The sequence below is a fragment of the Choloepus didactylus genome, chromosome 5, assembly GCF_015220235.1.
Source record: "Choloepus didactylus isolate mChoDid1 chromosome 5, mChoDid1.pri, whole genome shotgun sequence".
Classification (NCBI taxonomy): Eukaryota; Metazoa; Chordata; class Mammalia; order Pilosa; family Megalonychidae; genus Choloepus; species Choloepus didactylus.
In genome coordinates, this window is record NC_051311.1 from 133,056,629 (window position 1) to 133,084,212 (window position 27,584).

Below are 27,584 nucleotides of genomic sequence, written 5' to 3' on the forward strand. Positions count from 1 at the left end.
CAAACAACCCATTTTAAAAAACAGGCAAAAGACTTGAACAGACATTTCTCCAAAGATATTCAGATGCCCAAAAAGCACATGAAAAGATGCTCAACGTCACTAGCTATTATGGAAATGCAAATCAAAACCACAATGAGATACCATTTCACATACTAAATGGGTACTATTAAGAAAAAAACAGAAAATAAGTGTCGGAGAGGCTATGGAGAAATAGGAACACTCATACGTTGTTGGTGGGAATGGAAAATGGTGTGGCCGCTGTGTAAAGATACTCTGGCAGCTCCTCAGAAAGTTAAATATAGATTTGCCATAAGACCCAGCAATCCCACTTCTAGGTATATAGCCAAAAGAATTGAAAGCAGGGATTTGAACAGATATTTGCACACTGATGTTCAAAGAGACATTATTCACAACTGCCAGAAAATGAACACAACTGATGTGTCCATCAACCAAGGAATGGATAAACAAAATGTGCTACGTACACAAAATGGAACATTTTTCAGCCATAAAAAGGAAAGAAGTTCTGATACATGCGACTACATGAACCTTAAAGACACAGTGAGTGAAATAAGCCAGGCACAAAAAGGCAAATATTATATGATCCCATTGATATTTTATAATTAGAATAAGCAAATTCATAGAGTTAAAACTAGAATACAGGTTATTAAAGGCCAGGATGGTGGTTAGGAATGGGGAAAAAATTGGTACAGAACTTCTGTTTGCGGTGATGGAAAAGTTTTGGTAATGGATGGTGGTGGTGGTAGCACAACATTGTGAACAATAATAAACACCACTGAATTATATCTATGAATGTAGTTAAAAGGGGAAATTTTAGGTTACATATGTTACTAGAATTAAAAAATAAATAAAAAGATAAAACATGTACTTTTGGGTTTTTTTCACCCTCTTCCTTCCTATTCCTTGGAATTTGGATGTGATACGATGAGTGCCACTCCAGCATCGCATTTCAGACTACGAAGTAAACTTGAAGAGGAAGGCCACATGCTAATGCTGGCAGAGAAGACAAAGAGAAGAAACTTGGGTCACTTGTAATTGTGGAACCAGAATTCCAAATCTGGGCTTTCTACCTGAGGACTTCTTTTTATGCAAGATGAAAAAAACTTCTACCCTGGCAATTAAAACAAAACAAAACAAAAAAAAAACAGGCATACGACCAAATAACATCAACAGTGAACCCTAATATAAATTATGGATTATAGTTAACGGTACAATTATAATAATATCCTTATATCCTTTCATCAGTTGTTACAAAGGTACCATACTAATGCAAAGTATTAATAAGGATGGGTGGATATGGCACTCTATTTTCTGCATGATTTTTCTGTAAACCTACAACTGCTCTTACAAAAAAGATTTTTTTTAATAAAAATAAAACCACAAAAGGTCAAATGTACGTGCACCAAGGGGCCAGTTCCCTTCATGTAAGGGAAGCTTACATGAAGTGAATGTCCTTAAAAGATACCATGTGAAACAGAACTAACCACCTCAGCAGACCCACAGAATCAAGAGAAGGCATAAGCTTTTGTTGTTTCGAGCCACTAAATTTCAGGGTGCTTTGCTATGTAGCAGCAAATAACTGAAATGCCACAATCTCAGTAGAATCAACTCCCTGAACGAATAACTGATAATGCCAGATATTCTAAGGACTTAGGTCTCTTTCAGCTTATACTTCCGATAGATTCCTCAAAGAATAATTCTACAATAATTTCAAACTGTTTCCTAATCAAGTTAAGTGGTCTCAGGATAGTTCTCTAACATGTGCACTTTATGTACTATGTGCCCCCCTTCAGGGCAATAAAATTCATGGGTTATATTAATAACAGTAATTATTTACCAATACAGAATGCTTGCCAAACAGCAATTTCAGACCGTGATAAATTACAGCCTCAATTTTAACAGAGCATCAAAAACTATGCTTGCCACTAGCCTTCAAGCAAAATCCTGGCAGCCCAAGCCAATTTGGAACATAGCACTTATAGGGCGGAGATGACAAGTAGGAACATCTATCCTACTCCTTGGTCACTACTACCACACTGCCACCTCCTGTCTCATGACACTGGAAGCTTGAATCAGAGGTAACAGTCAATAAAGGAAACTTAGCTAAGAATAGAACAGCTAACCATCTCCTCTTTCTGCCTCTCTCCTTCCTCTCAACCCAAACCAACCCACAGTTACTGAATGGATAATTCATGCCTCTCAAAAATTAGTTACTGCTAGAAAAATTACTGCTTGAATGCTGCTAGACAATTACAATGCAGTCACTTCACACATATGAACGTGGCTCAGCAGCTTCTCTTTAATACAAAACTCCAGTCCTATAGCAACACTTTAACTGCAGTGGTATGGCTCATAAAAGGATTTCAAACCATGGTAAAAAGCATTTCTCCTTGCTGATGGGCCAAGAGGTAGACACGCAAAGGCAACTCAACTATCATACCACAAAACAGATATTCAAGTCAAGTTCCTCACAGGGATCACGTCAGATCTCTGTAATTCCAAAAGATATTTTTCAGTCCTAGCTGATAACCCATTTATTTCAAGCACAATGGCAAAACTTCAGAAAGAGCATGCCCCTTGTAGTTTATAATAACGGGACTGGGCCTGAACTGAGAAGGTAAGTGACCACACAATTCCATAGGAAAGCCAGAAACAGAAGCCAAGATTCTCAATTCCCACTGGCTTTGACTCCAGGCACATCTTCCTGGATTTTTCTGTAACATTTTCCTCCAGTTTAGTGTGGACGGTAACACAGCAGAAGCTACTTATCAACATTAATTCCATTTCTTGAAAATTCTAATAAGACCAAAATACAAAATCCTTAAGCACACCTCACTCAAACAATATTGAGAAAATGATAGGAAATCAAGAAAAAGTAGCCTGGCTAAAAACATTTCACAGTCATGCATTACTGACCTTAAACTGAGCACTCCAAAGATAACCCTGCTTATAATTCCTTCCCAGCCATGAAAGTTTCCTAGGATTCAGAATGGTAAGTCTCTCTATGTGTGGGAAATCTCCCTCAATCACAAGATTCACCTGTACCACACTGATAAGAAAAAAGCTACTAATATCTGGGTTTAAATTTTAACATTAAAACTTTCAAGTCTGTCCAGGCAGGAAAGCGGGGAGAGGGAGCTGTCATCAGCCCTGCTTAATGAACACATGGCTGGCCACAGCTACCCTTCTATTCTAAACTTAATAGCTATTAAAATACAACACTAATCTTTAAACAGCCACTTAAAGAGATGTTTTATAATCCCAATGACTTTGACTCATGCTCCTTCCAATTTACAGGTCAAAAACAAGATTTTAACATGGAAATAACAGTTTGCTAAATTTGTTTTTAAGTAAACAAAAAAAACAAGGACATCTGAGCTTAGGTACCAGGGTCTGTTTTAGAGGCACTTTGCTGGGAAAATATTAACTATAATGCTCTATTATGTCTTCTTTTTCAAACATATTTTGGCTACATATAATCCTAATCAATTCTAACAGCTAAATCTTGAAGAAGCTTAAGAAAAAGTTAAGCTGTTAAAAAAAAAAAAACACTGAACGAAATATGAAAAATTCTGTTCATAATTTTAAAAAGTCATGGAGAAAGAAAACAACCATTCTCTCAATTTCCCAATGTCAGTAACTTTCCCCCTTTCCCATTCCAACAGTCCACAGCATAACAACAACAACAAAAAAGCACTATTTACATAATCACATAGAGGCACATACCAGATACCAGTGGCTCTCTGAATCAAACTCAATCAGTCTTTCAAAGTCACAACTTTTTCCACACCTACCCCTACCCCCAAGGGGGGAGTTTTTTTCTTAAGCCTATACCTTGGAGTGAAGCCAAGTCTTCATGTGGTGTATCTTTTATATTTACAACAGAAAGTGGAACACCATCAAAGATCTCCAATGCAATCTTCTCTTCATTCCAAATACTGGAGACCTCAAGCTCTTCAGAGAACTGCTATACTCTTCCCCCAACTGAGGGGTATCTGAATGCAGAAAAGCAACATTCCTTCCACATTCCCTTGAGACTCTGGTAATCAGGAGCTAAACTCAGTCTGAACCAAACTCAACAACAATACCCCTTCCTGAAAGGGTCCCGCCCAGCTCTGCTAGCAGTAAGAGCTAGGCCAGCCAGCCTGCCAAGCGTCCAATCACCTCCTGGGCCTTTTCCCCCATGTAGTTGCTGCAAGTCTATTCATCTGTCTCAGAATGCGGGTCATAAGCTTTCTCCAGCAACGGGTCCCCAACATGCCTTGCCCAGAAGGTATAAAGGTCATTGCTGTGCCTGTAGGTGTGCCTGCCTCAGATACCCAAGGACAATGGGATGGAATGCAATGACTGTTAAGCATAAAGATGTCCACATGTAAGTCCAGCAGGCTCACTTCGCAGTACTGGTCTGCAGCGTTCAACTCGCCATCATGGCAGCCCTGACCAGTACCACCTCTTGGCCTTCCCATAGGTGCGGGAACTGAAGGCCAAGGAGCCTTCCTACTTCTCTCCCTCTCCAAGAGCCTCTGCAGACAATGGAACAGTCCAGATAAGGGAAACCACATAGGTGTCCCAGGTTCAGTTAAAATAGAATTTTAAGACAGACTTTCAATAATTTTCCTGGAGAAAGAAAGTTTTTTTTTAAACCACCTCAAAACCAGCAAACTTACTTGATTCCCTCAAATCAGTAAAAGGTTGTTTCTAATGTACTCACCACTGTTTACTTTGTTAGATAGTTATCGCCCATCATTTAAAATCCTGAGCATTTTAATGCTGGTGAAACTCAGCTAGAAAATGTAATTACATTGTTAACAAACTGAAGAAGCATCCATCGATAAACACTTTGCTGCTAGTGGTAATATTTTAACTAATGAGTGTTCCTAAAGAGGGACTCCTATTGATTATAGGTAATAAGTAACTACATATGTTTTTATGCTGGGCAAAAGCCTTTAGGTCTAAAACGGAGATGTTGGCAGAGAATGTTTAATTTAATTCCCGACACATGGGAGAAATTCACACCAGATTGGAAAGAAAAAGCAGGAGAGTGAAAAAAAATAATCTGCATTTAAATGTAGGTCAATGAATTGTATCTGAAACAAGACATTTAATGTTTACATGTAGAAGCTCTCTCAAATGTTAAAAAGCCAATCCAATACAATCATTTTTTATTCTACATCTGAAGAAAATTAAGACATGCTAGCTAAACATGAAACCAATTAGAATTTGCAAAATATGCTTACATTTTTTTTTCTAGGTAACCAGTCTGTGGACAATGCTTTTAAAAACCTCCTTTTAAAGGAGATATGACCTCTCCAATTTTTCAATTCCTGTTAAACAGAGGTCACTTTAGATACTTTTTAGTACCCACACTATTATTTTAGAAGTTTTTCTAAAAAAAATTACACTTTATTACATGAAATAACTCAACCCCTCCCAAATTCCCAACCAGAACTAATCAAGTCCCACAAATCCTAATTAAAATTAAGTACATGAACAAGAGAAACCCACAAAAATCCAAACCAGCACCCTACCAAAAACATTACTTATAAAAATACTTTTCCTGGAAGACAGTTCAACCTCTCTGGAAACACAGAGGTACACAGATAACATTTTGAGTTACCATCTATCTCTTCAGGGCACCAGGGAAACGCACAGAAACCCCTCCTGCCCTCCAGCACACACACCCCTCACCATCAGTAACTAACTAGATATTTTCTGCCACCCTAGTTTAAATTAACTTGGATATTACCGTTTGGCTCCGGTTAGGAGTGAGGAACGGGAGGTGAAAAGCAGAAACCCTAACCCCACTTTGCAAACCCCAGAAAAGCACAGGCCAACCCCAGCGCCACAGAGAGGATACAGTGCTTTCCAGTTAGTTACAGAGCCAGGATCTGGTCTGCTCTGGAGAAAGGAGCCATTTCTCCCAAATACTCCAGAGACTAAAACAAAATCTCCAAACACTGTAGAGTGTCACACTACACATGCTCTCGAAAAGAAATTCCCTGCTTTTAGATAGAACAAGCATTATTCGATCTTCACGATCTCTTAATGGTTATTTGTAAGCAAAATTATCAATCAAAAAGGAAAGCAGGAAACAAAGGCAGTGTTTGCAGAAACTACAACTTTGGAGTGACTGAACGGCGCTTCTGGGGCTGGAGAAGCATAGGCGTTCACTCACGGGTTTCAAATCCGGCTGGCGAGCTAAACAGGGTAAAGGCAAATTTCTCTCCCCTCAGACGTGCAGACAGCCTCCCAGGCCAGCTCTGACCAACTCCGCCACCACCGCGTTTCCGCAACTGCTTTGCCTATCTGGTACCTATAGGCATCGGGGTCATCCATTGATTCCTAAATTCTGCAGGTTCCCAAAAAACTCCCCCTTGAGTCCTTAATTTCCCGTGGTATCAATTTGGCCTTCTCTGCTGGATAATATTTAGCTGTGAGAGCTTCCTTGAGAAACTTCTACACTCAATAACCATAGTCCAGTTGCAAGGGACAAAGACAACCCCCACTATTCCTTAGAAGCATTACACACACACACACACACACACAGACACACACACACCCCTCTATTCCTTAGCAGCATTACACACACACACACCCCTCTATTCCTTAGCAGCATTACACACACACACACACACCCCTCTATTCCTTAGCAGCATTACACACACACACACCCCTCTATTCTTTAGCAGCATTACACACACATACACACACACACACAGCTGCCATACACTTAGGCAAGGGAAAAGACGAGACGTGCCAAGCCATACAGCAGCCGGGTGAACATAAGAGAAAAAGTTGTTTTCAGCTGTGTGGCGAATCTTTCCTGCCAGTAATGGGTGAGACCAGAATAATAAACTCACCTTTGCCTTTTGGGGACTGAGTGCTCAACTTCTATGAGTTTCCCATGCAGTTCCACTTTACCTGCAGACAAACAAGCGTTGGGAGACGGTTGGCGGGGTTCAGCGACTGGCCCGGCCCGAAGGATTAGCACATACAGCCTAAGCGGCGACAGAGTGGCCTCAGGAGAGCCCGAATGACCGCAATCCCTGGGCGCTGCTCAAGGCAGAGAGGGAATTCGGACACCGCGCGTGTGGGAAGCTGGCCACCCCACTCAGTTGTGTTGTTTAACTTACAGATGGGTGGGAAGGGGAAATCAATCGGTCGGGCCGCCACTTCTTACCCCACGCCCAGGCCCCACCCCGCCCACCTCAGGGGGGTCACCCAACCCACAACATCCGCAAGATGGACGCAGCCCCCCCTCCCATCTCCCATATGACAAACTCCGGGGCGGTGGTCAACTACATTGGCTTTCTTAGGGGAGCGGGGAGCCGGCCCTTCTCCAGGATTCCATCTCAGGCCCGCCGGGAACACTTTGCAGTGGGGTTGGAGAGGAAGGGAACGGCGGGAAGGGGTCAGGGGGGCGCAGGATAGGAGAAGAAAGCGAACGCCCGGAGCTGCATCTCAGCCCAGGCTGAACATCGCGCGAACGACGGCGCGGCGCTTGCAACTCGACTGAGTTGATAAAGGGGAAAGTGAAAGGCTCCCAACTCACAGAGGGACCCCAGTACAGCCTTCCCCGTTGGGGGTCCCGCCCCAAACCCGCCACCCCGCCAAGCACCGTCTCCCGCCGTCGCCGAGCGCGACCTGGGCACTGCCAGCCCCCGCACCCCGCGCCGCCACCCCCGGAGGCCGCAGCCCCGCTCCAGGTCCCGGAGAACGGCGGACTGCCCAGCTGTGGTGGGGGCTTCCTCCCTGGCGACAACCGGCCGCCCCCGCCCACCTGCCCCTCCTGTTGGTCGGGCAGGGCGAGGTTGAAAATGGAAACCAGGTCGCACTCGTTCTCCTCCCGCGGGGTTGAGAGGAATCGCGGGGACGCCTGTGCGGAGCTCTGGCGCCGCGGCCTCTCTCCGTAGCGAGTAGAGGCCCCTTTCCTTTCTCCCAACGATAGGCTCCGAGGCGAGGAGGGGGTGCGGACGGCGAATCCAGCACCATAAATAACGACCAGAAGGAGGAAGGAGAAACAGGCGTTCGCAGTCGGCCCCCAAGGCCCGGCATGCCGGAGCCTGGAGAATGCGCCTGGGCCGGGCGGGGCGCGGTGAAAGCGCGGAAGGGGGTCCAGTGCTGACGGCCGCGCGCCCCCACCAGCGCCCACGAACTCTGCAACCAGTCCCCGCACCCCTCCTAGTCTCGGCCAGGGCTTTCCTGACAGCGCGTTGCCCTTCACCCAGCAAACCACAGGCAGAAAGGAGGAGAAGACGCAGCGGGGAGCAGAGTTGGAACCAAATCTTAAAAAAGCACCCCGGACCCCACGCGTGTGGGCCCTCAGGCCTCACACCCTCCGCCGTCCGCTCCCAGCCCTCCCTGGGCCTGGGCCCGGGCGCAGACGCCTGGGCAGCGGCCGCCGGGCCTGGCTCTGGGCACCCGAGCGCGGCAGGTCCGGGCCCGCAGCGCAGGACTGGGGCAGACGCCCCGGCGGGGCCATGCCAGGGCCGCGGTCAGGGCCCACCTGAAAGCGTCTCGATGGCCTTGAGGGCCCAGCTCTCGTCCGGGCAGTCCACGAACGCGTAGCCGGTCTTCACCAGGAAGGGTCCCGACACCGGAATCTTGGCGTCCTTGAAGATACTTTCTAGGTCCGAGGGGACGGTGTTCTCGCTGAGATTTCCAATATACAGTTTGTTCATTGTGAAGATCGATTGTTTTAAAAAATTAAGAGAAAAACGAAAAATTAAAACCACCCACGGCGAAGGATGGATCCGGAGGTTTTTGTTCCTCTCGTCTTCTCGCCTTTAAAATACACATACACTGTAAAAACCAAGACAAGAACGAGGAGCGAAAAATCAGATCCGAAGGTTCCTGTTTCTCCTTTACTAGGTATTAAAAAAAAAAAAAAAAAAAAGGAAAGAAAAAAAGAAAAAGCCTTGCTACAACCCAAACCTATCAACGAGTCTTCCTAACTCTGAGTAGGAGGCGGGATTAACGAGAGAAAGGAGGAGGGGTGGGGGGGAAACTACTTTTTGTCTCTTCCTCCCCAACCCTTTTGGCTTCGGCCAGCGGACTGTGAAAATATCACACTACGTGAGGGTAAGCGCCGCCTCCCCATAAAAAACCCCGAAGGGTGACTGGCAGGAGGGAGGGGAGAGGAGAAGGGGGGAGGAAGGAGTAGGAGGCGGAAAAAATCCGCTCCGAGTGTCCGGCTTTTTGAATGAGCCACGTGTTCAAACTACAAATCAACGTCTCACGTGAGGAATCCCAGCGCCTCAATTAGAGTGGGTTTCGGGGAAAAAAAAGAGAGAGGGGGAGGGGAAACGAGATTAGGCGAAGGACCCTGAGAAAGGGGAGGAGGAAGAGGGAAAAAATGCTAAAGGAGCCGCAGCCGGGGCGCAGTGGGGAGCAGATTGTCACAACGCGAGTTTAGAAAGGGTTATCTGATTGGGGCGGATCCTAGGGGGAGGGGGATGGTCGGAATTTTTTTTTTTTTAAAGAGGAAGGGGTAGGGGTGCTAACTAGGCGATTCCGCAGCTCTAGTTACCAGAGTTTTAATCGTTCGATTTTCTAAAATAGGAAATTAGCAAAACCAAAGAGTCACAATCCCGAACTCGCCTTGTGGCTTTGATGACAGTATGAGTGTAACCTCCGCAAAGCCGCGAGCACGTTTCCAGGGTTGGTAGCGGCGGAAACGCAGCGAGGGGGTGGGGTGGGTAGGGCCGGAGAGACACGCAGAAGCGCCCTACTTTCTCCAGCCTTCCCCAGACGGGGCACCCGGGAAGTGGGGGCAGTGGGGGATGGGAACCGGCGGCGTCCAGGGCGGGTGTCTGGGCGACACCTCCTCGGCCTCCGCTCGCGGTGGCTCCGGGCGACGCGTTTGCTATTGGTTGCACGGTTCAGAGAAGGCTCCGGGATAAATGAGGCCGGGGGCGGGCGCGGCCGCAGGGGGGGGGAGGGGGAGGCCGAGGGGCGGAGGTTTTTAGCGTGGGGAGGGGATGGCCCGGGTTTTGGAGGCCGGAGGAGAGAAGTCAAAGTGGGAAAAGTCGGTACTTAAAGGGAAACCACCTCTTCCTGTAGGTCGGGGCGGAGGGGGGGGGCGGTTAGTGGGCGAGGGCTGTACTTATATTTAAATAATTTTAGTTGTAGAACTTGGAAATCGTAAAACGGGAGGACAGCCCTGCGTTACCCCTAGGTGGTAATTGCGCTTGAGAAATTGTCCGAGTGTGTTTTTGCCTCTTTTCTGCCCGCATTTGGTCATGAGAGCCATTCATGATTTTCCCTGCGTGTAACGAGTACAATGGTGGGTCTGTGGGGGAGGGTCTGGGCCCAGTGGAGCCTTTAGGAGCCAACGAATTGTGGACTAGAGACTATGACTACGGAAACGAAGGCAGAACGAGGTTCTTGTGGAAATCTCCAAGTGTCGCTTAATAATTGTATACTCTACTCAAAGGTTTAATTTGTACCAGACCCTTGCTGTATATTTTTACAGGTATTCCATGGAAAAGTTAAAATGTTAATTTTTTAAGTGATTGAAATTCTACATAACATGGAAATATAAACAGTAATTTTTAATGACTTGGTACTCTTATTGGTAGAAAAACGTATAGTGGAATAGAAAAAATATTGTGATTTACACTAAAAACATCTTAATAACCGTTGACGTAGTTCGTTTCTTTGTCAAACAAAACAGTGCATGACATTTAAACCTATGTATTTTTCAGAAGTAAAAGATGAATGGCAGATTATTTTTTAAAGGGGTGGGGGGATGTATTGCATGATGTAAAGTTTTTGCATTTTGTCTTTTAAAAGGAAATTTTATAATTTTGTGTTATTAAGTAACCGGAAGGTGTCAGATCATCCATTTTAGATGCAACTCTTCTAACAGGTTTTTTTTAGCTTTCCTGCCAAGCAAATCCAACTTTTTAAACGTAAACTCACTTTCACAATATTTTCATTCACGTTTAATTTAATGAAATGCTTTTTACTTTATGAGATCAGGGGGACAAATGTGTTCTTGTGTGTTTAGAAATGTATTAATGAGCTCTATCTTGAAAGAATATCTTGGTGGTGAAATTTCTCCTTTTTAAGTTTATGGTTAGGTTTAACTTTTTAAAAGAGCTTTCATATTTTTTCATGTTTTTTTTAAAGAGAACCTTCGTTCTAAAAAAATGTATATATGTATTCTTATGACTTCTTATGCAAAGTGTAAATATCAAATTATAAATTTATTTTTTATGTACCTGTTGCATGTGATCAAAAGCTATTTGGAGAAATAGCTTCATTTAGTAAGATTTGCTTTTCTAAGTTCCACTTCAATTTTGTAAACTAACCATTTAATTCTTTTAATATTTTTCATAAAGAACAAATTTTATATGTTCAGTCTAATTTCCAAAGTCAGTTGGCTTCTGGATTGTTAACAGTATTTGCTCTTATTAAAATTGAGAACCAAGGAAATATCTATTTCTAAACTCTGGTATAAATTGCTTATTTTTCATAAATACTAGCCCACGGTTGTCTGTCGCTGTCAAACACATCTAACAGCTGGAATTTAAAACAAGTCTGTGCTACTTAGAAATATGGTCCTGGGACACTTGTGAACTTAATCTGTGTATTATTATAGCAAACTGGATACTCCGTGTAGGACCTTTAAAACATACACTAGTTACCGAAGCTGAGACGCCAAAAAAAGGAGGTGGACACAGTCCACCCCACTTGGAATCCTCCAGGCATTTGAGAGATAAGTATAAACTCAATGACTGAGCAAAAAGAGGATGGGTAATTGTATTTTATTGGCACTTCAAATACAAAAATATATCTGGTAGATAAAGAATGGATATATAATCAATCTAATTTACAGCCTTTTAATTAGTTTCACACCAGAAATTAACTGTTTATGGGTTACTCCAGGTACTTCCTGAAACAGTTGTAGCCCCTAATTAATGTTAATTCCACGAAGAAAGGACTCCCACCCACGGTTTCTACTCTCAGATTTTCCAACTGCAGCCTGTTTACTCCTTGGGCAGCTGCACCGTCTCCTTATCTGCTGACCTGAGACAATAAAAATGTTTCTTATGGGTCAGTGTAATATTAAAGGAGAAAAACTACGTTAGAAGGTCGGTTAGTGTTGCTGTAGCCATAAGTTATCAGTGAAGGTTGAGCAGGCAAAGGAGGATGAAAGGGCATTCCTATCCCTCCTTCCTCCCTGCTGGAGCCAAAGCCCATCACGCGGGTGGGCACACAATGCCCGCCGCGTCGCCTGAGCCTCATAGGAGGTATTTTAACTCGCTCTTTCTCCTTCAAAACAGCTTTCCTGGACTCTGATCTGCTTAAACCAGAAAGCGTGATAAGTGGTGTTCTGACTCTGCCCTCTCTCCGGAATATGCCTTCATTTATTTTTGTTTGAAATCAAAAATGGTGCCCCAGGAGATGAGAAGATGGGGTTGTTTCCCTTTTCCTCTGGCTCTGCCCCGAGAAAGAGGGCGGGATCCTTGCAGCAGACACTGGGGAAGGTCCTTCGTCGCCGCCTGCTCGCCCAAAGGGCCTTGACCACAGGGCCGCCCTTCTCCCAGCTCTAACGCGGGACAGCCGGCTTCTGGCTCTGCCTCGGGTTCTGGGCCTCCGCGCGGGGCCACATGGCCGGGTTAGATGTGAGAGCCTGGGAAAGCTTCGATCTTCTCCGCGCGGCCCGACCCCTCCTGAGGCCCTGCTGCCCCCCACGGGCCGCGGGGACGGACCAGGCAGCGTATGTTTAACGACCCTCCCGCACCTCCGCCTTCATTTTTTGTGAGTGCAAGGGGCACCCTGGCGCTCGGGGATGCTTGGTACCCACGGAAAAAGGGCAAAAAGCCCTCGCTGAACCCCGCGCCTCTGCCTGGGGCGGGACCGGACCGCGAGACCCTAGCATAGGGCGCGCAAAAGCGGCCCCGGGGCGGGACTCCCGCCCTCCCCGGGGCGGACTCGCCGAGACCAAGTTAAGCAACCGGCGTCGAGAAAGACGCCGCCCCTGGCAGGGGACGGGGTGGGGGTGGGCTTCTCCCTCGCATCCGATTGGTGGAGGGAGAGCCTATCACCGTCGGATGCCTCCGCCGGATTCGTTTGCTGGTATCCACTCATTGGCCCCGAAGCCGTCCTTGTATTTCCATCTTTTATGGCGCGAAAATAACCCTTTGCTCCCTCTCGATGGTTTTGTTTTATTGAGGGGTGGAATTGGATTTCCCTGTCCTTGCTCACATTTTTCCCTACCCTTTAACTGCTCGCCGTCAGCCCCAACCACCGAGGATGAAAGAAGGAAGTAACTGCAAGGAGGGGGTAGAAAATAGTTCTGCGGCGCGCATGGAGCCCGCCCCTAGGGCTGGCCGCGTGGTGTGCACAGACCACCACCCCCACTTCCCCCAACGCCCAGCAGCCGGAGGTCGTGGATTTGCGCCATGCTCAGCAGCTGGGGTTACATCTTCGTTTCCCGGCCCGTTTCCAACACCTTAGGATTTACACTTTCAATTAAAAATGTAAATATATATATACATTTCTAGATGCTTGGACTTTCCTGGGCTTCTAGAGAAATCGACTCTCTCTGGCTCCTCTCTCTCTAATCCTCTTTGTGGTCCCCAGGGTTGTTTTTAAGCAAAAGTAAACAACCCCCCGGGAAAAAAAGTAAACGAAAAATTCTGGGTAAAATCAACTATGCTGCGACCACGTTTTCGTTGAAGCTGCCGTAGAACCAATGAAGCTGAGACCGACCATTAAGGATTAGTAATTTCTAATAGCCAAAACATATAATTTTACTGACGTTTGGTGGAGACGGTGAGAAAAAATAAATACGAATTTGGCTTGGAAAATCACAAAACAAACGAAATAATATTATTTAATTTGATTGACTGAAAAAGTAAACAACCACAGTGGTGTATTCTAAAGACTGCTGTTTTGGGAGGTTTGTAATTATATAAATAAATTGCTACTGGTCTTTTCCAAAATAAATCGAGAATCAGAACTCTGGCCATGGGAGGAAAGAGAGAAGTGTAAATTTATTTGGTGTATCTAATTTCATAACAACAAATTCCTGTTCTTTAATTATCTGGAGAAAAGGAAATGCCCCAATTAGCAATGTAACTCAGTAGTATGTTCACTGGTAATTTAATTGCTTATTTTTTATGTCCTGACAATACCTGATTTGGTGAAAACTGGCAAAATGATAATTCCCTAGAAAATGTTAGAAATTTGAAAGAATTAGTTTAAATCAGTGAATTCAAAAATTTTCACTCTATTATAGTGAACTCTTTTTTTGCTAGAACTACTGTTATATCATCCTTTTAAAGTTTTTTTTTGGAAAAACATGCTTTCTTTAGTTCTATTACTATTTAGTTTTAGTCCCCAAAAACCAACTAATTAAAGTAACATAAATTGCCATCCACCTAAAACATTGAAAACAAATTTTGAATTCTGAATTAGCTAATAAAGAAAAATTGTTTTCACATAAAACTAATCATTACAGACAAAATTTGTTTATATTTTGTTTAATTCAACCACATCCAAATAATGTGGCTAATAGGTAGGTATTTTTGAAGTTTTCAGATAGTTATCAAAGCAAATTAAAAATGGTTTATTTTGAATTGAACAAATTAATTGAAACTTGTAAAACTGAATTTATAGTATAAATGCTAGAAGATTATACGGAGTTGATAGAGTTAAAGAGTTTAGAAAACTTTAACATCTAGGAAATTTGAAATGCAAAGACATCATTAGTTATAAAATAATTAGTTTGGGTTTTATATGTTCTGTAACTTTTACATTTGAAAATAATAGAGTAGAAAATTTATTAAAGAATCTTTGCAGATTAGAGGAGATTTCTATTGTAAAAAAAAGTTTCAGATGTGATCTTTACAAGCCAAAATTCTAAAACCTGGGATCTAAGTGTTTTCTCAAATTCAAAATTTTTTATAAGCAATATTTTTCTTTAAATATTCTAATTGGGGGGATTTTTTAAATTTTTGACTACTAAGTCAGGAAGGGGAATTTTAACCTATCTGATAAACTTTATACCTAATTGTTAAAGTAGTAAATAAGCTTTATTCCTTCTATTGCAATTAGATCTTTTATTGTACTGCTTCACTAGGGTAAAACTTTAAAGTACTATTTATTGTTACTGTTCTTCGAAGGTGGGGTGAAATGAGACATTTAGTGAAAAGATTCTTTGGTAATTGGTGTATACAGGCGTATTTGCTGACCAGCCTTAGAAAACAAAGAAGATAGGCTTTTGTGGGGAGGGTGGGTTAGGGGGATGGGAAGGCTGGGGAGAGTTGGGTATTTAAATATGTTTCTGTGCCAAGGGTGAAGAGAAGGGGGTAGAGAGAGAATGTATTAACTAAGGGAGTAAAATGGGACATTAATCCAAGCATGAAATCCCACTGGAAAGAACAATAAGAACCTACTCTTCTCACTAAAATAATCAGAAAACAAAGCACATGCTGAAGTTATAGCTAGTTTTCAGCATTTTCTAACACATACATTTAAAAGACATGTCTTAGGTTACTATTTTCATATTTAGACCCTTTGTTTTCCTGACCAATCCTTCTCCAGAATCCCTTTCATAATCAAAATAATAAATTTGTTCTAGAAAAAAAACCTTAGGAATTAAAGTCCCCTTAATGAAACAGCAGATTTCATGATACCTATATAACAAATAAGCTCCTTCAAGATGATCTCTGAGATGGTGACGAATTCCTCATGCTGTCTATAAATGTAAAGTCTATTTTTAGATATTTAATAAGGCAGAATGTATTTGGAAATTCCTTAACTTGCAGGAATAATGGTAGATCATTACCATTTCCACTTAGGCTCATTAAAATTCATTCCTTTTTTTAATACAATTGATGATAGTACATTTTTATAATTGTACTATTAATTAAAGTTAATGGTTTAATTTAGGATTCACTATGCAGTGTAGTTTCATGGATTGTTTTTAAAATTTTTATTCTGTTACTATACATGCAATCTAACATTTCCCCTTTTAATCATATTCAGATATATATTTCAGTCCTGTTAATTGTAATCACAATGTTGTGCCACCATAACCACCATCCATTTCCAAAACATTTCCATCTTTCCTAATAGGAACCCTGTACATTCTAAGCCTCAACTTTCCATTCCCTATCCCCACCCCGTCCCCTGGTAACCTATATTCTAGATTCTGACTCTATGTGTTTGCCTATTCTAACTGTTTCAAAACATTAAGATCATACATTTGTCCTTTTGTGTCTGACTTATTTCAGTCAACTTGATGTCTTCAAGGTTCATCTATGTTGTCACATGTATCAGGACTTCATTCCTTTTTATGGCTGAATAATATTCCATTGTTTGTATATACCAAAATTCATTTCTTCTTGACCTCAGTTTACGTTTTGGTAGTGAGCTCCCAACTTTAAAGAGGAAAGCAGCTGGCTAGGTGAGGTTTTTATTTTTGTTTTTATAGTCTTTAGAAACACCTGATGCTCAAAAAAGAAACTGAGGACATAGATTTAGCAGGAAAAACGAAATCTAATCTGAAATCTTCATCAAAATTGAAAAGTGTAAAAAAGATTTGTCCTAAAACTCTACTGAAACATTCACTTCATTTTTTAGAGTAGATTGCTTACAAATATAAAAGTTGGTAGTATTTGTTGTTGTTGTTTGCAATTAACAAAATTGTTGATCAGTTATTTTTAAATTGACAGTATTAGTGCCTCTTAAATACAAAATTTTGTTTTGCTGTTAGGTATAATTTAATATCAATAATTGGGCCCATTTGAAAATTTCTAATTATTTAATTTTGTTTATTTGGGGTCCTGTGTCAATCATTGAAGTAAATTTTCTGTTTTTTTATTATTTTTCTTTGGAGGGTAAAGATTCATTTCTCATTTGTAATCTAAAAAACTTTTTCCTAATATTCCCAAAGACTTGGAGAATAATTTTAAATTAAATTTTACTCTGTAAAATATGAATAAAGATTTTTTTAAATGTGTAAAATTTGATGTAAACAAGTAGGGAAATACATATTTAATCGTTTCCATTAAGCTAAAATAAAGGTATTATCTCACTTTTATAAACATTCTAATTATAATCCAACTATTGAAAATCAAACTCATAAAAAGAATACTAAAAAGTAAGAGGTCATAAAAGCCAAGGAAAAATATCAATTTTGTTACATCAGAACAGTATGGTTTCTGTTATATTGTAAACATTTTGTCATAGGACAATTAAGTACAGAATGATGACCCTGTCTTTCGGTTTTGTTTGTAGAAAATTGCCTAGAATTTTGCTCCTTGATTCTATTACTATATCTCATATTTCTTTGATACCAAGATTCAAATGATATCTTTGATTTTCATTTAAATGAATGGGCATCTATAATAAACCAAGTAGAAAATACACTAAAAAAACAAAAATTTTAGTGTAGCAGTATAGGTGCTTATCTCTGGCAACCATAGAGATATAGTCAAATTTTATTTTAATCCAGAGTCAATACTGTGATTTTTTAACAGATTAAATTGAATTTTGTTTTAAGTATTAATAAAACAAACAAACAAAAAAAGTTGAGTAAATGTTTTAATCCAGGGAGATAAATAAACAATAGGGTTAAAAGTAACTTTACTCTTTTCCTTCAGCAATAACAAATTTTCCAGTTGAAGGAAGTTTTGTGATGTTTGCAGTGCAGTCAGTAGACACTCAATATGCACATATTCTTGTCAAGTGGAGATTTGTGAAAGAGTAAAGCAAGATAGAACTTGTGTTCAAATTCTGAGGTTTCAAACTAAAACAATCAAGGTAAGCACTATTTTATTCATTTTTTTCTTAGCTGTCAGAATACTTCAATATGATTTTAAAATTTGGGAGATAAAGTTAACATTAATACAGATTGAACTGGCATTAGGATGCTATTGATGTTTCAATATTACAATTTAAATAATACAAATTAATTTTTAATTTTATATTTTTCTGTGCCTTATTTCCTATTTTTAGAGAGCTATTATATTTTACACAAATAATAAAATATGCAGCAACATTCTTAAAATATAAATGTAATCGATTTTTTTAATTTATAGAAGAAATACTGGTACGTTTTGAAAATGTTGCATCAAGCTTATCTACAAAACATGAGTTATCACAAATCCTTTCTGATGGATTGTTCTGCCACTATTCACATGATCCATATGTGGATACTTTATTTTAATCAAAGTAAGCAGCATCATTTGAGAAAATGTCCCTACAAAAGAAAGAGCTGGAAGATACTGGTCTGCTGTTTCTGTGAAAACACCAGTGTTCTTTGAAATTTGAATCTGGAGAGGAAAATCAGATTTTCAGTGAAAGCAGGGTCCTATTGTTTAGTACCTTTCCTTTATTTATTGGAGGGCAGGGGATCTGGGGCTCAACTGTGATGCTGTTTCAGGAATAGCCACCAGAAAAGTTTTAGGGGCTATAAATAATGTTTCAGTCAAATGAGAGCCTCTTCCTATTACTGTTCTTGCGAAAGATTCTCTTTGCTTGGTTTTAAATATCCCTAACTTATTTCATTACAAACTAGGGGTGGGGATGGGGTAATGTTACATTAGGATAACCAAACACTTTGAGCCTTTAAACAAATGAAGAATGACCATTACTTTTTAAATAAATGAACAGTTTATTTTTTTCTATTTTTGTCTTTTTTTCTTATTGCATAACATATATACATAGAAGTGATAACTTTCCAAGTGCAATTTAACAGGTAAAGAGGAAATGTCAAAGAATATTATAGGTTACAGTTCCACAGTTTCCGTTATTTCCTTATTATGAAATATAACATATACACAAAAGGTATAGCTTTCAAATTACAATTTATCAAGTAGCTATAAGAACAAATTTCAAAGGATGCTATGTATTACAGTTCCACCATTTCAATTCTTTCCTTCTAGCTATTCTAATACCCTAGAAACTAAGCAAAAGAAAATTAATAAAGATTCAGTATTCATAATCCTTTGTTAAATTCCATCTTGTCTGTTGCTACCCCTTCCTGTAGTTTAATCACTTTCCCAATCTTCAGGGATGTCTAGGCAGTGACCACCCTAACCTGTTCATGTTGAAAAGGGGTGTCAACTTTATGAGCAAAGGGAACACATCTAGTTGATAATAAATGAACAGTTTATTTTTATTACAGCAAGTGATACATTTATTTTCTTTCCTTATCTGTAGCAATATTCTGCTAATATAATAAGTTGAATTATTCTCTGAATGTGGCTATTAATGGAAATAAATATATGATAGCCAAGCACAGAGAAGATATATAAGCAAGAAAAAAGATCAAAATCAGCAGATTTATGGAATCTTAATGAAACTAAAATTGAAAATATCTTCCCACAACAAAATCCAGTGATTAAGCTTACAGTCTTTACTGTTTAAAATCTGTAACAGTTAAAACTTGGATGTACTGTTAGTGTGCAGTTATTACTAGTTATAATGGAAAGAATCTATTTAATAGTTTGTAGTTTCATTTAATGTAACGTTTTATGTCATGTAGAAAAACAATTACTTTGTTTTAAAAAGGCTTTTTGTGTGTGTTTCTGTGCAGGAAATTTTTAAAACATGAAAATTAAATAGACTGAGTTAATCTATTTTAAAAATCTATTATCTGTGGATTAAAATGCTAATTTTTCATGAAAACTTCGAATAGAACCTATTAAAAAGCCAACAAATTTAATGACATTTGTAAGCTCATGAAGCAGGTTTTGCTGCCTTTTTTGTATAATCTTATGGGCAATTTAAGGACATTGGAGAATTTGATTTGATGTATAAATAGCTGATTGGAGGCTATATATTTCAACAAATTCATCTGAAAACAATAAATTTAAAGCAAATTGCCACAGTTTGGTGTTATCAAAGTGATTTCACATTGTAATATGAAGTTAAGGACTCTGGATTTTGAATCCTGCTATGGATATACCAATATAAATATGTAAATAAATTCTTATTTTCAAAAGCCCAAACTAGAGTGGATTTAAAGTCAAGAAACCAGAGTCTCTGGTGAAAAGGGAAGTAAAGTGTTTAAAGCACTTGTAACAGGAAAAGAACACATGAACTGGAAGGCATCTAGATTCATTACAGTAAATAGTAAGTCACGATTTCTTTAAAATGTTATTTTGGTAGTTAAGATTTTATCTTTGGAAATGTAAGGAGTTAGCACTTTTTATTTAACAGAGCAATTGAGGCGATATATATGGTAGCCTAGTGCTGGAAGACTCAAAGTGAGAAAATATCTACCCCTTATTATATATATTTTAAAATTCTTGGATACTTTGTATAAAGAGGTTTTGTTGTTTGTTTGTTTTTAATGAGGGGTTTGTACAGAGTATCTTCTCTTATATGGCTTTGTTTCAACTCAGTTGAAACTGTTTCATAGTAAGATGATTGAAGGATAGAAGGAGTTTTAGGGGTCTGCTGGATTCCCATTTTACAGTCAAGGAAATTGAGTCTGGGAAGGTCAATGCAGACAGACACACTAGTTCAGCAACATGGCTGAGATGTGTCTTCCACTGAGTGAAAGCATGTAACATCCCTGAGTGGAAGATAATAATAAATATATTTTTTCCTATTTTTGGTGATAAGAAAACAGACCCGAGATGAGGTTTACCCAGATCCAATATCATTACTTGGGAAAAAAAAAAAAAAAAGAAAAAAGAAAAAAAGACCCTGACATTTATCCCGACCAGAGGCTTTGCAAGTCATTGAAAGCTATGATGGAAAGCCTTGAAGATGGAGGAGACAATGACAAAAACATCTTGTTCTTCTCAGTGACTTTTGTCAGGATCTCGTTTAAATTATCCCATACACGTAAAATCAGGTCAATGTGCAAGGCTTGTATGGAAAAAGGTCTCATGACTTTTTTAACCCATCGTTTCTCTTGGTGTCTTTCAAAAGCTTGATTGGAGGCCCAGCTGCACCAAACCCCTGGGGGCCAAGGAATCTGCATTAGCAAACACCTCACATACTCTTGGTGGTAAACTAAGAAAATCCTCCTCATATCTAACTTTTTAAATGATGTATTCAGATTTACTCCAAACTAACGCGGTTGAATTTTATATTCTTTTTTGCTCTGGTGAAATTTATGGGGAAGGACTCTGTATTAGTATTTCCATTTTGAAAAATACGTATATTCCCCTAGTGTAATTCAAACTTTTCCCTCCTCCCCTGTCTTCCTGGAGAGTTGAAGAACAGCTTGCAGAAACACACCTTAACACCAGTCCTTCTCTTATTTGCTCATACCGGTAAGGGGTGGTGGCCGCTGGCCATATATCCTCCTGGCTTCCCACCCTTAACTAGGTACGTGAACCACAACCTATTCCAATGAAAAGTAAAAGGGGCTCTCCAGTTAAAAACTCAAGTTTCTTTGCTGTGCCACTGAATTAAATGCTGTAGTCCTATAACTTTGTGTACCTGTAAATCAGTTGATCTTCATAAACTGCGGATGTCCCTGTGGCGCCTGTTTTCTGTTGTATGTGGCTGACCCTGCTATGACCCTGGGTCAGTACTTCCACCTCTTGCCCTTTGTTTCCACAGCTGTAAAGAGTGCTGTGCTATTTATACCACCTTTTACCTTTTTCACAGCACAAGGGCACTGAGTAGGCTTTCAAGAAATATGTGTGGAATTTAATTTTCAGAAAAAAGGCTATGACTGGGAATATCAGTGAAATTATTGGATCACTTCAGAAAGTTCTATAAAATGCAGGGGGAAGGATTGCTGCTTGGCAGTGTACAATAATGTTGGGAGGGATATTTTGTCTACATATGACAGTATCAGAGAAAGAAGGTTTATTCAGATGCCACAGCTAAGGAACAGTTTGTGGAAAAGTCTTATAAAAAGGAAAAACTATCCCCTGTAAAGAAATCCCTTACTGATGGCAACTGACTAAAAGTTATGAATTTGTCTTTACTTTCAAAGTAAAACAGATTACTTTCATGGTTAAAAGCTTTCCTTCTGTTAGAATCAGACCCTTGTGCTTCATAAGGACTTAGATAGGAAATTATCATCACAATACAGAACTTATGGGTAAAAGAGAATGAAAAAAATATATAAAAATATCAAAAATTCAAAAGTGATGAGTCAAATGTCAAATTACAATATCATCAGTCCTGTGTTTACTACTAATTACTTCTGGCCTTTAAAATAGTTTTCTAACTGTTTTCCTTAGTATTCTGAAGAATATATCAACTTGGATATTTTAATTTTGTAGAAATAAATTATAGGTTGTTAGAAGAAAAACTGCAGCTCCTTGAGACCCATTGGAAGATACTCTAGACTTAACTAAAGGTAAACAAAGTATCATTAGATTTAAACTATGTATATTGAATTTAAAGAATTAAAACTGCTCAGTTCAAATGTCTATGTTTACTTTTATTCCTGATAGTTTATTGAAATATTCTGAGAGAATTATTTAGAAACACAGATATAAACTTTCGTTTGTCATGCAGTGACTACCCTTGGCTTGGAATTTTTCTTGTCAGAGTTGAAACCTTCATTTGAACAACATTAAGAGTAAGTTTGCCATAAAATTAAAGAACTTCAACATAGTTGCTACTTCTTACAAAAATAGCTTTAGCAGTTGTACAGTTGAATAGCTAACGAAAATTTCAGTTCCTTAGCAAATAATTGTTTAAAAACAATATTTCTTGATATTAATCTGTAGTGGGAAAGGCAGGGCTCTAAGGGGGAAAAAGAACAACCAAGATGAATCTTTATTTAAAATAGTTGAAATAAGTACGGTTATAGAACTCAGACTTCAATATTCTGTGATTATAAATATCCCTATATATTGTATCTGTTTAATTCATTCTCATAAAGTGATGGAAATAAGCTTGATGAATTGAGGTGAGTGATTTAGAAGCCATTTCTTATTTCTTGCTTATTTAAAATAATATAAAGAAAAAAAATGCAGCTTATTGGGATTCATTGAAAGAAATTTGGCTAGTGATTTCACCTATGATGTTTGAAGTGTTTACAGAGACTAAAATTTTCTGAATCTAGGAAAATTGAGAGGGAATTTCGTTAATACAAATTTTATTATGTAAAAGTAAATGAAGACTTTCTATGATAACTTAGCAGAAAAGCTTAATTAGTTTGTAGTCCCAAGGGCATATAAAAATAAAAGCCACTTAATCTGGCCCTGGTACTTTGCAGTTAATAATATGCAAATATAGGATAAGAGATTTTTATTTTATAAACATGTTATTCTACTGCAAAATTGTAAGTATTTAATGAGAAAAGTTATTATGGACTAAAATCAGAATTAGTAATTGTTTGAAATGAAGGAAAATAACCAAGCCTGGGTTTATTTGTCCTTTTAATTCCTGAGCTATTCTGTTTTTCATTTTTAAAATCTTTCATGTCCGTGACATATTTAAAGGTAGAACTTTGTGCTCTTTGCATTTTAAGCCCATCCCATTTTCCTTTGTTCTTTTAATGAGTTTAACTAAAATATAATTATTAAGTATTCCATAGTGTAGGCTGCACTTGTAGGCTGATCTCATTTAAGTCATTATTTTCCATGAAGACTTCCCTGATCCCTGATGCCCTGCATCTAGAAGTAATCTTTCCTTCCTGATTTCAGAATTTTAAAGTGTGGATTTAACATAGCACTGCATCTGCATATTGTAAGACATACATTATTTAAAATTTGTTTACATTGTTCTAATCTCCTCTATTACAGTGTAAACTGATTAGCAAAGTCTTACCTATCTTTGTATATAAACTCCAAGAGGGCAGGGTTTGTGGTTGTCATTTTGGTCTTTTTTTCACTGCTATCTTTCCAATACCTAAAATAGTGTCTGGCACATAGTGTATGCTCAATAATCATTCACTGAATGAATGCATGACACCATCTAACATTTGGCTTCTATATAGGAAGTCCTCAGTAACTGTTGTTGAACATATAAATGCAAGGTTCTTTTGTGCAAATACTCTACCCCACCCCAGAAAAAGGCATGTAGTGACCCTGTTTCAATGAAGAAATGAGTTACTTAGTGATTGAGAGTATATACTAATTTTTCTAAACCAAAACACAGTGAAAGTTTAGGGTTTTCAATTTGATAAGTGTGATGAAAAAGATATTTGGTCATAATTCAGTATCAGTACAATCATGTCAAATAGAGCATCATAAATTTTCATCACTTCATATACCAACTACCTTTAAAATAAGAATACAGCAGAACTGAAATTTAAAGGAAATTTTTTATTTTTTTCATATTTGGCAAAATATACCAAGTAAGCATGAAGTTTTGATGATGTAGTCCAAATGAGTCTTAGTTTAAGAGAAGGGATGGCAAGATTGTCCTGAAAAAGAGCCGATTTGTGATCCTTAAACAAATCTCAGTTTAAAAAGGTAAAATTGCTGAGAACCTCACATAACTATCAAATGGAATTCTAGGAAGTTACAGTTAACTTACTTCACCTTCCACTTCAAAATAGCTATTATCAGATAGTGAAATATAGCTTTGATTTTTGAGGAAACCTTAATTTTTACATTTCTTATTTCATGCCAGGCAACAAAAAAACAGCACTAACTGAAATTTGGTATAATGTCATAAGGCTTCATTGTGTGGTTAGCTAACAAAAAAGATTTCTATAACCCCTTCCTAGATTCTGAAAATGATGTATATAATTAGATACATTTTGTTGTAAAGACTTTATTTATTGGACATAATTTGAATGAGATTTGTTCATCTCTCCAATTCTTGCTCTGGTAAATGTCATCGAAGAACATTTGGTGATGAAGTGTTTATTTATTCGACAACTATTTGTGCCTAGAAAGGCACCCAGATCAATGCATAAGGTGTGGTCCTTTCCTGCCACTCTGAAAAGGCAGCATATAAATGTCACTTACATAACTCTTAAAAAGGGTTAGTGATGCACCCAAGATAAGCTTAACCATCTTATATGACACATTTTTAAAACTTTTATTTAGGAGTCTATCTAAACCCTTCTTGAACATATCTAAATGAAAATATCAAAGTACTTTCAAAAAATGATAGTTCCATAAAATATTTTTAAGAGGAAAATTTTTTTCAACCAGAGGTGTCTTGGTTCATTGCATCCTAGAGGAGATTGGCAGTGAGGGGTCACAAGAAGCTTACTAACCACCATCTGAAAAAGCTTTCCCCCCCGACTCCCCACCCCCTAAACATCTCTCTAGATTCAAAGCATGCTTTTGAATCCCACATACCAGGATTTAGTGAACAAGTTCACACTCATCCCATCCGTTTCTTTAGGCAGTTGAACTTCAATCATATATACTCTTTTTCTTCAACTTATACTGCCCTGGTTCTCCCAGTCTAGTCTCTTAAGATACTCATTGATGGACGCCTTTGATCATTTGTTACCTTTTTTGCAGACTTCTGTCTTCCTTAGGTTGTTTTTGGGACAAAAATCAGCAGCCAGGCATGGATTCATCATAATTTTGTAAAAGTAAACAAGAACTTTTTTTCTGTTTTGTTTTCTGTCTTGTTTCAGTGATTTGCATCACACAGGGTAGGTAGTTTTGAGCTTTTGGGGACCGCTTCATTTTTTTTTTTTTAATTCAGTTTTATTGAGATATAGGCATCCAAAGTGTACAATCAGTTGTTCACAGTACCATCATATAGTTGTGCATTCATCACCCCAATCTTTGAACATTTTCCTTGTACCAGAAAAAGTGAAAATAAGAATAAAAAATAAAAGTAAAGAACAACACCAAAACACCCCCCCACCCTATTTTTCATTTAGTTTTTGACCCCATTTTTCTACTCATCCATCCATACATTGGATAAAGGGAATGTGATCCACAAGGCTTTCACAATCACGTCATCTCTTCTAAGCTACATTGCTATACAATCATCTTCAAGAGTCAAGGCTACTGGATTGCAGTTTGATAGTTTCAGGATTTACTTCTAGCTATTCCAATGCATTAAAACCTAAAAGGGATATCTATATAGTGCATAAGAATGTCCACCAGAGTGACCTCTCAACTCCATTTGGAATCTCTCAGCCACTGAAACTTTATTTTGTTTCATTTCACATCCCCCTATTGGTCAAGAAGATGTTCTTAATTCCACGATGCCGGGTCCAGATTCATCCCCAGGAGTCATATCCCTCATTGCCAGGGAGATTTACACCCCAGGAGTCAGATCCCACATAGCGGGGAGGGCAGTGCATTCACCTGGGGACCACTTCATTTTAAGCTACTGCTTAAATGCAACTGTGCACAATAACTCCTCAATCCTTTTCCAGGGTACTGATTATTAGAGCAGAGCCCCTCATTTTTAACTCTTCACACTTTAACTAAGTTGAAGCTTGTTATGTACTCTTTATGTTCTTAGGCAAATGGGTGGGAAAGATACAGATAATTCTGAACCAGTGTATTAAGGAGGTAAGTAGAAATTATTACTTCAACCAACTGTCATATTCCCAAAGGCAGAATATTCTTATCTACAAATGTTCAAACAAATCAGTTTCAAATAAATGATGTCACTCATCTAAATGATGTCACACACATCACACATTTAGCCTAGTGCATTTTAACTGGCTGTTCCTTAATTTGAGAAAACAAAATGTGTTGGGTTAAGTGTTCTTTAAGCCCTTGTCAGCTTTAAAATCTTACTGATTTTCCTGCAACAGGAAACTGAAACCCAAAGACGACTTTCCTTTATAGCTTAGTTTTTGCCATTGAGTATTTAAATTTTGTCTGAAGGAACACATATCACAGCCAACAGGGAGATATATATTATAATTAGATTGATTGATTCTGCTGGGAAGAAATGCCGAATATGTAAAAGATAATCAATTTAACTTTAGAAAATTATAATTGTAACAAAATTTATTCTTTTAAAAAACTTAGCTTATAAATAAGGGCAAGAGGAGGGGGAAGGGGACTTCTGCCCCCAAACGTTAGTTTTTAGAAATTCTGGCCTCAGATGTTTTAAAAGTCACCATTTAAACCATATTAAATTCCACAAGTCAATGGCATTTAGCATATATTCACTATCTCATGTGACCATCACCACTAACTTGTTCCAGAAGATTTCATCACCCAAAGAGGAAACCCAATCTAGCATCACTTCTAAGAAGATGAGGAAGCAAACATACTTCATGGACCTCTGGACATCATTCACTGTCTTGATGCTATTACTTACAAAATTAAAATTAAATTCTAGTTAAATTATTAGTTCTCATAATAATGACCATTAAGATCTAAGAAATTAAAACTGCTCAAATTAAAAAAAAAAAAAAAAAAAAAAGAAACCAAAACAAATTATACTCATGTCTTTAGAACACGTAAAGTAACTATCAAATAAAGAGATACAGTTCTGTCTAAGGTCAATGTATTCAATAATCCACTACTTTACGGTTTTACCTCATGGGTGATTTTTTAAAATCCTTTTAGTTTTCTCTGTATGTAGTAGACAATTCGCTACTAGTTGCATTTGCTCACAATATGAGATCATTATTTGTTTTCCAAATGACCAATCTGATGACAACCCACTTTGTTTTTAGCTAAGTGAAATTCTATGTGCTAGGAAACCCAGTGGTAGTATTTCATACTACATGTACC